The sequence below is a fragment of the Pelophylax lessonae genome (assembly GCF_965119305.1).
Source record: "Pelophylax lessonae genome assembly, chromosome: 11".
NCBI lineage: Eukaryota > Metazoa > Chordata > Amphibia > Anura > Ranidae > Pelophylax > Pelophylax lessonae.
The window spans coordinates 146,412,313-146,426,965 of NC_138778.1; the positions used below are offsets into that span (position 1 = coordinate 146,412,313).

The following is a 14,653-nucleotide window of genomic DNA, read 5'->3' on the forward strand; positions in this document are numbered from 1 at the left end:
CACCTCTGAAAAAGCATTAAGGATCCGGAGGGCGCCCTCTAGGGACGGGCCAGCATCGTTTAGATATAACAGGAGGTCGTCCACGTACAGGGCCACCCTCTCCTCCAGCCAAGCCACCCGCAAGCCCTTAATATGCAGAGAGACCCATAGGGCCTCCGCCAGTGGCTCCATGGCGATGGCAAAAAGGGCCGGAGAGAGAGGACAGCCCTGCCGCGTACCCCGAGACAAGGTGAACATAGGTGACAATCTACCTCCAAAGCGAATGGCAGCCATGGGGGAGGTGTAAATAGTCTGCAGAGTGTCTCCCACAGGAAAAGCCACTCCACCGAGTCAAACGCCTTCTCGATGTAGAGAGAGGCGACAACCCTGGAGCCAGAGTTAGCGTGTTGCGCTTGTAAATTAGTTTACAGCCTGTGAAGATTGATATCGGTGGATGTGTGGGCCATGAAGCCGGTCTGGTCCTGGTCAACAACAGAGGAGAGTAGAGGTTGCAGTCTGGCCGCCAGCAATTTAGTGAGGATTTTTAGATCATTATTGAGTAAGGCAATAGGCCGATAGGAGGCACACAATTTTGGGTCTTTAGAAGATTTGTGGATTAGGATTATGTGCGCCTGCGCTATGGAAGGAGGTGAAACCCCCTCCGCCAAACAATCGTTAAACAGTGCGGCTAGCAAGGGGGCCAGGAGGCCTAAATGGGCCCGATAAAATTTCAATCTGCAGCCCATCCGGGCCAGGAGCCTTCCCTTTAGGGATAGAGCGGATTACCGCCTTCACCTCCTCGTCAGGTGATCGGCAGGACCAGACCGGATCTCTCATGATCGGACAGCCATCCCAGAGCAATCAGATCCAGAAGGGGGTACAGATCCTCCGGAAGAAGGCCTGATGGTAGAGTGGTGGTATATAGATGTGAGTAGAAGGCACAGAATTCTGACAAAATTTCGTCAGGAGAAGTGATGGCCCCTCCCGTGGAAGATGTAAGCTCAGGTACCAAAGTCAGAGGGGTATCATGATGGGAGAGCTGAGCCAGCAGCCGACCATTACGATCACCCTGTTCAAAACAACACTGCCGCGACTGGTAGAGGGACAAAAAACAGATCCCTTTTTAAAAATTGGGTGAGACATTATATGGCTGTTGTGTATTAAACGTTTTTCTGGGGTAAAAGATCTTTGTGGGAGAAAAAGATCCAACCATAGGCCAACATCTTTAGTACCCCATTTTAGAGTGGTGTGAACCGAAATGCTACGTCATATTTGAACCAAGCAGAACCCCCAAAATTTTTATAAGCCTCTAAAACAGTATCTAAATGCTGAAACAAACAAAGATTCCTGCAAGCATCCTACCTATATCAGATTTTAAATGCCGGAAACACCTCACCTGCAAAGAACAAATAAATATTATAATAGTGTTGCACAAATAAAAATCTGTGAAAATACGTATTAAAAATGAAATAAAATATTAAATATGGAAAAAGGTGTATATACATATCAACCAACAAGTAAAAAATTGATGTGTAAAAATATATGACAATATAGCATTAATAAAATACAGTGCTAGAAGACAAAAAAGTGAAAAGTGCGAAGCTTAATAAATATTGCAACAAGTCCCAGTGATTAGAATATATATCAATCCATGCAATTTGTAAAATAAAATGATGATGAGTAATCCAAAAAAGTCTTTAGTGATGATCAGTGCAAAGTGGTAAAAAATCTTCAATAGGTGCTCAAGCCACCTGGATGTGGCTGGTGTTTCCCAAACAAAGTGAGTGACCAACGTGTCACAGCTCAATCTTATCCGTGCACCCCCTTGTGAGTGGGTGCTCACCTTAAAACTGATTCAGTTAGGCTCAAATGCAGGGGGGTCTTATAGATGACACTTCCGGGTGGTTCCATCCCAATATCACAGATCAAGTCAGCAAATCTCAACCCAACAGCCAACGTATCATGTGAATAAAGAAACTTACAATAGTGCTTATACCTTTAAAACCTTTAATTCATATAAAAACATAAGGTAATGCACTCACATGTAATGGGGCATCCATGCACCTTTAGACCGCCATATAAGATAAGGTTTGACAACCATAAGAATACTGTTGTGGTGTAGTGGGAGATGCCGCAGCTGTGTCCTTCCTTCTGTGTAAAATCAGCCTGACAGTCTCACCAGTACCTCGGCAAAGCGCTCCGTCCGTCCTTGCCCCTCCCCTTTAAATGCTGAAACAGACCTACACTTTTTTCCAGGAAATGTTTTACACATAACCCCAGAAAAAATAAAAAATGCTTGTAACCAATTATTAAAGGATTTAGTAATGGACCTTCTCTCATCCTCCTCTTTCTTTTTTGTTTTATACACAAATTCTTTGGCAGATGGCAAGAGTGATAAAATATCAACAAATGCCTCTTGCCAAATGTTTTCCTTTAGTGTCTCTGACAGATGAACCTAAAGGAAACAATTCACACGTTAAAGATTCTTTAAGACATATTTCCGGTAAATTCTGAGCTTTTGCTAAATTAAAAGATTTAACATTATCATTAGTTACCAAAATTGGTGTTTGTTGTAAGTTTGTAAAATGTACCAACATCCCAATGATACTAATAACCAGAAAAGATAGTCTGTGTAGGATCTGGGTGAGGGATCATTAACACTGGGACTAAATTCTCAAAAAAAAGGAAAAGGGAAAAATTAAAGGCAAAGGATCCAGTGGGTATAGAAAAAGGGGAGAGAAGGAAGGAAAAAAGGGGGGAAAAAAAACAAAGAAAAGAAAGGAAAGAAAAAGTGGGATAAGAAAAAGAAGAAAAGGAACAAAGGAGAGAAAAAGGGGAAATAGGATAGGGAGAAAAAAGAGGGGAGAAGTACAAAGTATAAGAATAGCTAGAAAGATGAGAAAAGAGGGCTGGTGGGATTTTGACGGTACTGTAGTGTCTAGAAAGTATATAACTTGTTTATAAAAAAATACATATTTATTTATTTTAGCAAGGTTAAAAGCGCAGAAGACATACAATGGTACATACAATTGGAATGTAAAAACATTATTGTATCCAATGTTGACATACAAGTAAAGGAACAGGCAGTAGATATAGACACATGAAACAATAACCGGTGGTCAGATGAGCACCTGGCATCTACCCAACATGTTTCGCGGACAAATGGGTCCGCTTCTTCAGGGGTTTGATACAAAATAGTGTTGTTTTTGCCTTTAAGATCCTGTGTAATAGAAGATATATATTAGAATACAGCATATAAATTGATTGATGCGTCTCAGAGCCACTACATGCACACCAGGGTCCCATGTCTATCTAACCCCATGCAGATGCGGGTCACCACCCAGTGAACGCCTCACCAACGGATGTGGAGGGGATATTGGCATGCAGAAGTTTGTGAAAGAAAAGTTGTTTAAAAAAAATATATAAAAAGAAAAGAAAGGAAAACCTTCTTACTATAAGCGTAAGTACCTGTATGTAGACAATAATGGATATAGTTGTCTGAGATGCTCAACAGAGTAGTGTAAGTTATATCACTCATTCATATCTGGTCTGGTGGCTGTACACTGCCGCTATCGCGGCTGTTTGGTGCACAGCACGGCGCATGCTCCGTCACCCGGACTACGCCGTTAGGGACCTGACTCGGCATGCTGACGTCACTTCCGCCCGGAGGTGTGTCACCGCGCCGAGTTGAGGGTTGGCTTAAAAACAGCACATCGGCATCATCATTTCAGATGCCGTTGTCCATGCAAACAGACGACCTAGAGGTAAGGAGTGTTGAGTTACTATGTGTGACTCTAACACGGACTTCATTTACAAATCCGTCCCTGATTTTGTTCCTCTGTATATCCATCTAGACCGTACGCTGCTGGTGACGCCAGGGAGACATCTCCCCCCCTTCCGTTTTTCCTCTCCCGTCCTCTCTTCCCCCTCCCCCCCCCCCTTATCTCCTTTCCCTCTCTCTGTTGGCTGAGCAAGTTACCCCAGTATTGCACTGTTGTAATCAGAATTAAGACTCCCGGCACCCCAAAACAGCGTCTCAGGTTATAAGTGTCCATTCAGTCCGGCCTGACAGATGATATACTGTCTAAGGCTTGGTAAGTCTAATTTTCATATCGCTCAACCCCTACCTCTAACCACAAAGGTCTGCCTGTTATTTATGAGCACTAATCTAGAACCTCTTGATTTCTACAGAGAGTGATATAACTTACACTACTCTGTTGAGCATCTCAGACAACTATATCCATTATTGTCTACATACAGGTACTTACGCTTATAGTAAGAAGGTTTTCCTTTCTTTTCTTTTTATATATTTTTTTTAAACAACTTTTCTTTCACAAACTTCTGCATGCCAATATCCCCTCCACATCCGTTGGTGAGGCGTTCACTGGGTGGTGACCCGCATCTGCATGGGGTTTGATAGACATGGGACCCTGGTGTGCATGTAGTGGCTCTGAGACGCATCAATCAATTTATATGCTGTATTCTAATATATATCTTCTATTACACAGGATCTTAAAGGCAAAAACAACACTATTTTGTATCAAACCCCTGAAGAAGCGGACCCATTTGTCCGCGAAACATGTTGGGTAGATGCCAGGTGCTCATCTGACCACCGGTTATTGTTTCATGTGTCTATATCTACTGCCTGTTCCTTTACTTGTATGTCAACATTGGATACAATAATGTTTTTACATTCCAATTGTATGTACCATTGTATGTCTTCTGCGCTTTTAACCTTGCTAAAATAAATAAATATGTACTTTTTATAAACAAGTTATATACTTTCTAGACCTACAGTACCGTCAAAATCCCACCAGCCCTCTTTTCTCATCTTTCTAGCTATTCTTATACTTTGTACTTCTCCCCTCTTTTTTCTCCCTATCCTATTTCCCCCTTTTTCTTTCCTTTGTTCCTTTTCTTCTTTTTCTTATCCCACTTTTTCTTTCCTTTCTTTTCTTTGTTTTTCTTTCCCCCCTTTTTTCCTTCCTTCTCTCCCCTTTTTCTATACCCACTGGATCCTTTGCCTTTAATTTTTCCCCTTTTCCTTTATTTTGAGAATTTAGTCCCAGTGTTAAGGATCCCTCACCCAGATCCTACACAGACTATCTTTTCTGGTTATTAGTATCATTAGTTAATTGTAAACTGTGGGTGCTGTTTTCAAAATTGTCACTAGATGGTGCCCAAACATTAACTGCTGAACTGCTAGTGGAAGAAATGACAGGCATTTTAACCAGATCACTTTTACAGATAGATTGATAATCTTTAACAAAGGTTTCAAGAAGCACAGATAAGTCAATATTCATTACAAGAGAAGAGCACTCACCACCTATAACAGGCTGCTGCGCTGAGGATCCATCCAACTGAGCAGGAGACACTGTACTTGCTGGGGGGATTGCCTGATGATCTGAAGAGTTTCGTGAGCTGGCTTGGTTGCTGTCATCCTCTGTTGCCCTGGGGACCGAGATACAGTCCCCTGGCCTTCGCTCCGCCTTCTGTAGTGCCTTCCGCCGGATCCCTGCTCTCCCGGCGCCTAAGCGTAGAAGACCGCCCGCGCCTTTAGCAGAGACCCGGCGTGACGTTGCGGGGGAATACCTATGGTGCACGGAATGCGTCATCTCTTAGCCGACCCTTCTTCCGACCCGGACCTGACGTGTTCTTCGCATCTGCGCGGATAGTCTTCAAGCCGCTCCTCCTCTTCAATTTCCGGCTGCGGCATCCATCCGTCCCAGTCACTCTCCTCTTCTGCCATGTTTCTGTCTTCGGCTGCGGTCCCCATGACAGAGACCGCAGCTGTTGCAGCTCCCACCAGAGCTTCTTGACCCAATGTCAGAGGTAAGTCAAGACACCACCTGACCCAGTCTTTGCCGCCTTCTTCTCCTGTCCTCTCGATTAATCGCCTCAGCAAGCTCATCTTCTGGAGTCAGAAACCACTGTTTGCTCAATGATGTAGACTCCTAGAACACCACAGCTCCGTTTCTGAGGTGACTGAGCCCGAGCTGCTGAGGAACCCCCTTAAATACCCCTGTACCAGGGTTCTGGAGTATTCCGGTGGGACATTTAGGTGGGAATTTGAGCGGGAAGGGGTTGCTTGACCTCATAAAAAAGGTCAAATAACCTATTCTCCCCAGAGATAGAGCAAACTTTTGGGCGGGAAAGGAGGTCACTTAACCCCATGAAAAAGGTCAACTAACCTTTTCCTTAGAGATAGCGACGTCACTCCCCTCACCGTGTTCAAGGTCAATAGGGGACCTTGAAACTGCCCTGCTCCTGCCGCCATCCCACGAGGAAAAGGGGCGCTAGAAACAGCTCCCCTTTTCCCCACATTCCCAACAAGTCATCACTCAAACCGAAAAAAATGTGAAAGGAGTGCCTAAAGTAACACTTATAGGGTCATACATGAGTGAAATGAGTACCTAAAATTAAACTTATGGGATCATACACTTGTAAAAGGTACAAAGGGATGCATAAAAACCACTATTGAGACAATATACAAGTGAGTGGTATAAATAGGTGCAAAAATAACATTTGTACCTCCCCTACCACGTCCTCTACCTCGTCCACGATGAGTCCAACCATTTGGGGGAGGTGGAGGGTGAGGAGAGGGGAAGAAACCATCATCAACATAGCTCAGATGAGGAGAAGCACTCTGAGGAACCATACGTGGTTCAGTCACTGTAGCTGCCTCAGTGCCTAAGCCCTCCCTAGCGGCAGCATTAATCTGCCATTTAAACACCTTGGCGAGTTTATAATCATGTATGTCCCTGAGGAATTTCTTCCTCTTTTTAACCTTTTGATTAGAATCTTCCTTCTCTAGATGTTTCTTTAGAAGATCTGATTTCTTAATATATTGCTCTTTATTTTTATAGCTGGCCAGTTTCTCTTTAATGCTATTAATCTCCTCATCCATCCTTAATAGCTTTTGTCTCTTTTTAGTTAACATAAAATTCAACAGATTCAGACCAGCTTGATTAAAATATTGGAACCATTCCTTAGAATCCAAATTGTCAAAAATATAACATTTGTAGGGACAATATACAAGTGATTGGTATAGGGCAGGGCTTGACAAATTTGTTTGGAATCTAGGAGCCAGCTAAAAAAGTTAGGAGCCAGTTTTTTTTTTTTTTTTCAATGACGAAAATAACCGATCTTAAATTTAAACAGTGCAGCAAGGTTGGGGCCAAGAGTAACATATGCCACCTTAGGCCCCTTTCACACGGGTGCCTACGCTAAGCAGAATCCGCATGCTCAGTGGGGATCTCTCTGCTGATCCCCGCTGAGCAGGCAGATGACAAGTCCTGTCCGCTCTGCTATGCAGACACAGCCCATTCTCCTCTATGGGGCAATCAGATGGAAACGGACCGTCTGTTTCCATCCGATGCCATCCAATCCGATTCACTGGACGGATGGTAAATAGAACCACCATCCGTGTGTTTTTGGCGGACAGGATCGGATGGCGGCGGCTTGCCACTCCATAGAGACTGAAGGGTCCGATCAGGTCCGCCTGAAAAACTGACAGGCGGACCTGATCAGAAAGCCAGTGTGAAAGGGGCCATCGGCTGTGTGGCATGGCAGGGCAGGGAGATGATGAAAAATAATAATTTATTTTATTTTTTTCCATAAAAGATTTATTGTGAATAAGGGATTTTAATGCAAAACAAAAGATCAACACATTGCAAGGAGATTACAAAATGCAATTTTTAAAGTAAGGCCCCTTTCACATAGTCCGCATTCCGTTGCGGACCGTGCTCTGCTCAGCGGGGATCGATCCGCCGATCCCCACTGAGCCGGTGGATGACAGCTCCACCCCAGGTCGCTAATTCTAGTCGCAAATGCGACCTGGGGATTGTCGAACCCTGGTATAAGGTGAGTGCATAAAGCAAAACCTCTGGGGACAAAGCACATGAAGAGTGAAGATATGAGCGTCACACTATGAAGAGTGAAAAAGTATGGCAACAAAAACAGGGATAACACAAAGAATATTTTTAAAACAGAAAATGTTTGAGAAAAGTGACAAAAAAAACTGTCAACAATTAGAAAGATTAAAATGTGCTCTTTTCTTAAAATCATGTCAAATGTGTAAAACAATGCACAACAGTTAAACAAAGCTTATATCTAACAAAACTCAGAAACCTTTGAGAGGAGGAGTGTTTTACAGTATATCACCGCACTTCGCTATCTTATTTTTAATTGGTATCATTGCCAGTTGCTGATGCTCTGATTCATAATAAACCTCTAAAAATGTACCCTGTAACAGAACCTTACCTTTGACAGAGAATATTTGTGCTTACCTGGTTCATGTGTGTGAAGGATTTCCGTTATTTACACTCCCTGCTATCATATCTCTCTTTGCACTGTGAGCCCCAGGAAGTGACTCCTTATATGGACATTCCATGAAGCCAAGGTATGGCCAGCCTAGAGACGGAATGTCTGCTGATTAACGATGCACTTTTGTCTACATTAGGTTGATTTGGGCTGAGGCAGCTTTTGTTAAGTGTGGTAATGACCTTACCTATTTGTCTGGGTGGATGTCGGGCCATTATTTAAGTAGTGTCTGATATACTCCCCAGGTGTATAAAAGCCTGTATTCTTGTTTCAATAAACAGTTTTTTTCTTGACCCTTCAAAACGTAGCCGCGTCTCGTTCCTGGAGGGGGATTTTACTGTATTATTACCCGATCGTTCAACACCTGACTCTCCTCTTGGATCTTATGGTTGGGATTATACTACTCCATTACTACACAGGGACTTGCCGGGAAAAAGGACGTCCCCAACGGCTGATACCCTCTCACCACCTGGGTAGCCGTTACATACCCCCTCATGAACCAAAACTTGAGCTGGATGGTACGGTCTGATCTTCTTAGGAGGTAAACTACAAGTGCTACATTGTGAGCATAATGGGATCCTAGGCAGTAATGCCTGGACATAAATAAAACAGATACAATGAAATTCATCAATTTAACATATTTATTGGATAAATATTTTTGCCGCGGCTTTTATTATTCGTATAAATACAGAAGGATATATTAAAATAGCAATTAAAATAAAATTACATATATTAAAACCATAAATAACAGCTCAGCCACTAAAGCCCCGTACACACGCACAGATTGTTGGCCGTAAATTGTTGGCCAACGTCCGATCTGCCGATTGTAGGCTTGTTAGTATGATGCTTCCGACAACCAACTGCGAATTTTCGGCCGAAAAAAATCTGGTGTGCATGCTATAAAATTTTTGTTGGCCAACAAAGAACGGCCGATTGTTCCTCAATCAGTACAGATTTCGGCAGACAAAAATCAGATGAGCAAGACTGGGCATGCTCAGAGAAGAAAAAACACACGGAAAGTCAACCAGAACATGACATCACTTCTGAAGTTGGTTTTTGTTGGCCAACAAAAGTCCAGTGCAAGTCTAGAGCACATTTCAACCAACAAACAACACTGGACAAAAGTTGGCCGATCAGTTGGCCAACAATCTGTGCGTGTGTACGGGGCTTAAGACTCGAGCCAAATAAACTATGAAATGAATACCATACTTAAAAAATTGTCCCCTCTCAATCTTTTGTTAACAGGGGGACCCTACCACATAAAAAAGCCGCAACAGGGGAAGGGGGAAGTTCTGCTGACGATTTTCTTCAGCTGACTGGCCCCATACCCAACGAGCTGGTCCTATCTATAGGGATCCTCCAGGAATTCCAGAACATTCTGGAGGTCATCTGATCCTAACTGACCTATCCTGTGAAATATCCAAACATTCCAGAATTTTACCAGTCATCTGACCTATAACAACCTATCCACAACTCACCTGTTGTTTGCTTATTAATAACAACAGGGGAGCCTTGAAAATCTTCTAACTGCCATGATCCCATAAGGAAAAGGGGGGCCTTAAGACAGGCATACCCCCTTCCCCCCCCCCCATTAGTGTTAGGTGCAGTTTTACAATCCAGGTTTCTCCATGGTGGACCTAAACATGGCTCTTATTTTAAACTAATGTACTCTTCTTTCCTTCATGAAATCGTCTTGAAAGAAAGGCTTGTGGAACCTTCCATCGCCAGAAAACAGATAGGATACAGCAGTTTGCATGCTTCGGTTAATTTTCTTTTGGGGACTTGTTGAATCTAAGGCATTTTGCTCTGGAATTGTATTGTCTGCCTGCAGCACTTCACCACAGGCTGTCTCAAAGCCATTTCCTGTATAATTCCAAGTTAAAGCCTGAGGTAATACATAGCTTCTCCGATCTCCACCAGACCACTGTGGAGCCACCTGGAAATATCCTGGCTGCTGGTATGCAAAGGGTATTTGCTGCAACATGACTGGTGAGCTTGGTAAGGACAAACCTGAATATAAGATGCCATAGGGCTAAACATGGGAGTAGGCTGAACATATAAATCAGTGACAGGGGTGTTCCACATGCTCTGATATTGTGGCACTTGGGTGTTAAGCACCACAGTTCTTGGTTGAATGTGCGCACATGTACTTTGCTTTCTTATAGCTGGTCCAAGCTTTAGTCTCTTGCCATGAAAGCTGATCTGAGAATCTACAATCTTCTTAATGTAGTTGTCATAAAAGGAGACAAAACCATATCCCTTGGAGACACCAGCGCGATCAGTGATTATTTTCACCTCTTTTACTCAACCAAACGTGGAAAAAAAGTCTTTAATTTCATGCTGATCAATCCGGATGTCAATGTCCCCAGCAAAAACAGTATTGGGTGCAATTTTCCCCTCAGGAAGCACATAACCGGATGGCTGATCTTTCATGGGACTTCATGTATCCGACATCGTCACAACTTCTACTAAACCAATAACAACTGAAGAGAGAACGAGGGAACAACTTCTCTGTGCTCATTTATACTGTATATCTACAGAGATTATTTCAGTCTCCGACAAGCTGCAACTAGTGTGTTAACCTTTATGGACACTATTAGACTAGATTTTTCTCTGCTTTTATTATACCATATAGTCAGCATTTATGTACTTGTGCGCCATTTTGTATCACTCTTATTACTCTCCAATAACGGCACAGTCACTCTGTCACTGCTCACAGTGGCAGGGTTGGGGGGAGGTGGGAGGAGAGTGGGCTTAGAAGTGCAGTCCACTATGATACAGTGCAGGGGGGGTTAGAAAAGAAGCCTGTAACTGTACACACACACACGGGAGTCCCAGTGCTGCATCCATTTCTCTGAGGAGTACCCAGCTACAATAGCAAAATACAGTCTCCTAGAGCAGGAGTTCCCAAACTGTGGATCGGGACCCACTGGTGGGTCGCGAGCTGCGTTTGAGTGGGTCACAATGAGTTAGAAATCACTGAGAGCGGGCCCGCTTAAATAATGCTGTGTGAGCCCACGCAAATTACAGAGAGCCAGAGCAGTCAAATCACGATGGATTGAGGACCCCGCCCATGCAGTTTATGGAGGTTGGTCTGCATTTCCCGTGAGGAGGATACTTGCATCAGTGAGTACGTATGTGGGTTGTTATGCAGCAGGTAGGATATGTTCATGGGGTGCAGAGCCAGCTCCTCGGTCCTGCTGGTGGCAGCAGTGGTGGCTAGACTGGCGGCGGGATTCTCTCAGCTATAGTGGGCAGAAACGGCAGCCTTGGTGTCATAGGAGGACCAGGTGGCCCGGCTGTGTCAGGAGTTCATGGCAGTTTCTGTGACCCCAGTAGAGGATCTGAAGGAGAAGAGCCAGGGCACCAAGACCAGCATAGAGCTCCTCATCATGGAGACTCTGGGTGAGGTGTGCTGGGCCCTGGAGAGGGCAAACAAGTGCCATGTAGCCTTATATTTATTTATATATTAATTAAGTGTATTCAATAATAAAATTAAAAAGTAGTAAATTGATATTTTTTATTTAACATCCCCCTCCCTTTAAAGTATGCATTATTATTATTTGCATTTATATAGCGCCAACAAATTCTGTAGCGCTTTACAATATTCAATTACAAGCAAGTGGGTCCCGAAAAAACGGAATTTTTGTAAAATCTTACCGTAAAATTCCTTTCTCCGAGTCCTCCGACAGTCGCCGCCCCTTCCCAAGTCTTCACCAATGGGTATTGACCTTTGCTCCGCAGGAGTAGCTAGGCAACAAGATTTGTTAATAATAAAAGCTTTTAGCATAGACACACCCCTAGGGGCTGTCCCCTTAGTCAATACCTCCCTGCACCAGCATTCCCAACTCAGTTTGGTAGCATAGCAGTAAGAGTACACAAAAACCCCAAAAGAGGGGCGGGGGGCGGCGACTGTCGGAGGACTCAGAGAAAGGAATTTTACGGTAAGATTTTACAAAAATTCCGTTTTCTCTTACGTCCTCCGACAGTCGCCGCCCCTTCCCAAGTCTTCACCAATGGGATGTCCCAAAGCAGTGTAGACCTGAGGGGTGGGAGACACAGCCGCAGAAAAGCAACGCAGTACCCACATCAGAGAAAGGAACCTTACACACAGTAAGAGAACCAACTGGGCAACAGGAAAACGTGCTCAACAGGAGCAACAACCCAGGAAAAAAACAAGTAACCCTGGGGTAAAACACCCCAACAGCCAAAGACCCAAAAAACAGGGGTCCCTAAGGCACTGCCGCACTGAGAACTTTACGGCCAAAGGAGGCATCAGCCGATGCCTGAACATCCACCTTATAGAACTTTGAGAAGGTGTGAACGGACGACCAAGTCGCCGCCTTACACACCTGGGCCACAGAAGCCTGATGCCGGAAAGCCCAAGATGTACTCAAAGACCTGGTAGAGTGCGCTTTCACAGGGAAGGGAGGGACCTTCCCCTTCAAGGCATAGGCCTGTAAAATGGTTTGTCTAATCCATTTGGCGATAGTCGCAGCCGACGCCGCCATGCCCTTCTGAGGTCCCTCAGGAAGGACAAAGAGGGAATCCTCCTTGCGAAATCGCTTAGTGGACGACAGGTAAACCCTGATCGCCCGGACAACATCCAATGAATGTAAGGCAACCTCCTTAGGATGCTTTGGCTTCGCGCAGAGCGAAGGCAAGACAATTTCCTCATTAAGGTGAAAATCTGAGATCACTTTCGGCAGAAAGGACGGGATAGGTCGCAGGACCACCTTATCCTTGTGGATCACCAAGTAGGGAGAGCTGCAAGACAAAGCCGCCAGCTCCGACACCCTGCGAGCCGAAGTGATCGCCACCAAAAAGACCACCTTTTTGGACAACAGAGGCAATGAGATCTCCCTGATCTTTTCAAAAGGAGCATGTTGCAACGTGGACAGAACCAGGTTCAAGTCCCATGGAGGCAAAGGCTCCCTCCGCGGAGGGGCCAAATGGCGCACCCCTTGAACAAAAGTGCGGATCAACGAGTTTGACGCCACAGGGCGCTGAAAAAGGACGGCCAGAGCAGAAATCTGGCCTTTAATCGTGGCCAACGCCAAACGCTGGTCCACTCCAGTTTGGAGGAAAGCCAACACTCTGGACACCGAGTACGAGCGAGGGGAAAACCCCCTGGACTCACACCAGGCAAAGTATGCTTTCCAAGTACGGTAGTAAATCTTTCCTGAAGAGGCTTTCCTAGCCTTAATCAAAGTAGGAATGACCCCAGGGGAGAGACCTCTGTCCTTCAGGACCTGGCTTTCAACAGCCAGGCCGTTAAAGCCAGCCTTGAGACAGGAGGTCTTCTCGAAGCGGCAGACGCCACGGAGCGTTGACTGCCAGATTTACGAGGTCTGCGTACCAAGACCGGCGAGGCCAGTCCGGTGCCACCAGAATCACCGTGAGCGGTTCCGAGGCTAACCTGCGAAGGAGCCTGGACAGCAGCTGAATCGGTGGAAAGGCATACATCAGACAATACTGATGCCAGGGCGCCACTAACACGTCTGAGGCGTCCGCCAGAGGATCGCGCATCCTTGCCACGAACCTTTCCACCTTGTTGTTTAGACGAGACGCGAACAGGTCCACATCTGGGGAACCCCACTTCGCGCACAACATCTGGACGACATCCGGGTGAAGGGACCATTCTCCCTGGTCCAGGGTTTGGCGACTCAGATAATCCGCCTGCCAGTTCTCCACCCCCGGAATGTGAACTGCCGTTATCGCCGGGACGTGCGTCTCGGCCCAAGACAGAATGTCGGCCACTTCTCGAGCCGCTTGGGCACTCCTGGTGCCCCCTTGATGGTTGATGTAGGCCACCGCGGTGGCATTGTCCGTCTGAACCCGAACCGGACGGCCCTGAAGCCGTTCCGACCATTGCAGAAGGCAAAGCTTTATCGCTCGCAATTCCAGAATGTTGATCGGAAGGGAGGACTCCTCCTCTGACCATGTCCCCTGGGCGGACAGATTGCCCAGGACACCACCCCAGCCCGTCAGGCTGGCATCCGTGGTGACCACCGTCCACAGCAATGGACGAAAAGACTTGCCACCCGACACTGCCGGGGACTGGAGCCACCACAGAAGACTCTGTCTAGTGCGGTGGCTCAACGAGATCCGCAGATCCAAGGACTGCGGACGCCCGTCCCACTTCGCCAGAATCTCCGCCTGGAGACCCCGCGTGTGAAACTGGGCAAAGGGGATCGCCTCGAAGGCTGAGACCATCAACCCCAGACATCTCATGCATGTCCGGAGGGACGAGCTGTGGTTGGCCCTGAGGGCCCCGACCTCGTCCTGAAGCGTCCGAAGTTTGTCCTCCGGAAGGAAAACCTTCGCCTGTACAGAGTCCAGCACCATCCCT

At 45.7% G+C, this 14,653-nt stretch overlaps 1 protein-coding gene and 1 pseudogene across 2 annotated transcripts in view; one reads left to right on the forward strand and one right to left on the reverse strand.

Moving 5' to 3' along the window:
- Window positions 1-14,653, forward strand: part of LOC309567444 (proton channel OTOP2-like) — a gene marked incomplete at its 5' end in the record, with an annotated part of 144,535 nt that overhangs the window by 35,972 nt on the left and 93,910 nt on the right. The window lies entirely within an intron of this gene.
- On the reverse strand, window positions 9,962-10,734 carry LOC309566925 (deleted in azoospermia-like-B; annotated as a pseudogene). Its single transcript has one exon. The product of its transcript is annotated as a deleted in azoospermia-like-B (transcript).